The 1,156-nt window shown below is 64.1% G+C and overlaps 1 pseudogene; it reads right to left on the bottom strand.

Annotated features, from left to right (window-relative positions):
- Positions 1-783: 783 nt before the first annotated feature.
- Positions 784-931, bottom strand: LOC146785690 (5.8S ribosomal RNA; annotated as a pseudogene).
- Between the last annotated feature and the right edge of the window lie 225 nt (positions 932-1,156).

Below are 1,156 nucleotides of genomic sequence, written 5' to 3'. Positions count from 1 at the left end.
AGGGAGGCCTGGTTGCACAGGGGCGGGTAATTACTGCTGGGTGGTGGGAGGGGCTGGGGTACAGCAGCCTGTGTGCGCAGGGGTGGGCAAGTGCAGATGGCGTGTGCTACTTTATGGACTCTGCCATTCATGTCTCTGGCAACTGTTTCAGATGAGGGACATAGGGGACTGCATTGTGTACCGGCCCGTGGTTGGAGACACACCGGTGGCTGCAGGTGAGCAGTGAGACCTGGGTCTGCAGTGTCGAAACTCTCTCTCCCCCTTTCCATCTCTCCCCCTTTCCCCTCTCCCCTCTCCCCCTCCCCCCCTCTCCCTTCCCCCCTCTCCCTTTCCCCCTCTCCCCCTTCCTCTCTCCCCCTCCTCCCCCTTCCTCTCTCCCCCTCTCCCCCTCCCCCCTCTCCCCCCTCCCCCCTCTCCCCTCTCCCCCCTCTCCCCTCTCCCCTCTCCCCCTCTCCCCTCTCCCCCTCCCCCCTCTCCCCTCTCCCCTCTCCCCCCTCCCCCCTCTCCCCCTCCCCCTCTCCCCTCTCCCCCTCCCCTTCCCCCCTTTCCCCCTTTCCCCCCCCTTTCCCCCTTTCCCCCCCTTTCCCCCTCTCCTCCTTTCCCCCTCTACCCCGGGCGGACCAGGCGCGCTGGCGGTATACCTTCGTGGCAGGACCCGGCGAGGTACCCTGCCACGGGCGATCAGGCGGGTCTGACCTTGTAGGGGACAAAGGGGAAGCAAAGCTAACCCTGCGATGGCCCCAGCTGCATTCCGGGGAAGCGCTGGGGTGATTAAGGGTCGCTCGATCGTCAGACAGGCATAGCCCCGGGAGGAACCCGGGGCCGCAAGGTGCGTTCGAAGTGTCGATGATCAATGTGTCCTGCAATTCACACTAATTCTCGCAGCTAGGTGCGTTCGACGCACAAGCTGAGTGATCCACCGCCAAGAGTCACAGGCAACTTTTCGAAAACATTCACCCACCTGCGGGCGCAGGAGGTGGTGGGAGGAAGGCGACACCATCCGTCCACACAGCGAGACGGCCAGGGTGCCCTGTTCAAGGCTTCCCCTCTGGAAGTCCGCCTGGTAATGTTTTTTTCTCCCAACGGTGCAGTCTCTCGGCCCAGGAGTGACGGGAGCAGGTAGCCCCACAGCCACCGATCCCTCCCGGATTAACCA

The sequence above is a fragment of the Triturus cristatus genome, chromosome 11 (assembly GCF_964204655.1).
Source record: "Triturus cristatus chromosome 11, aTriCri1.1, whole genome shotgun sequence".
Lineage (NCBI taxonomy): Eukaryota > Metazoa > Chordata > Amphibia > Caudata > Salamandridae > Triturus > Triturus cristatus.
Note: the sequence above shows the minus strand (reverse complement) of the source record. Positions and strands in the feature narration are given on the sequence as shown.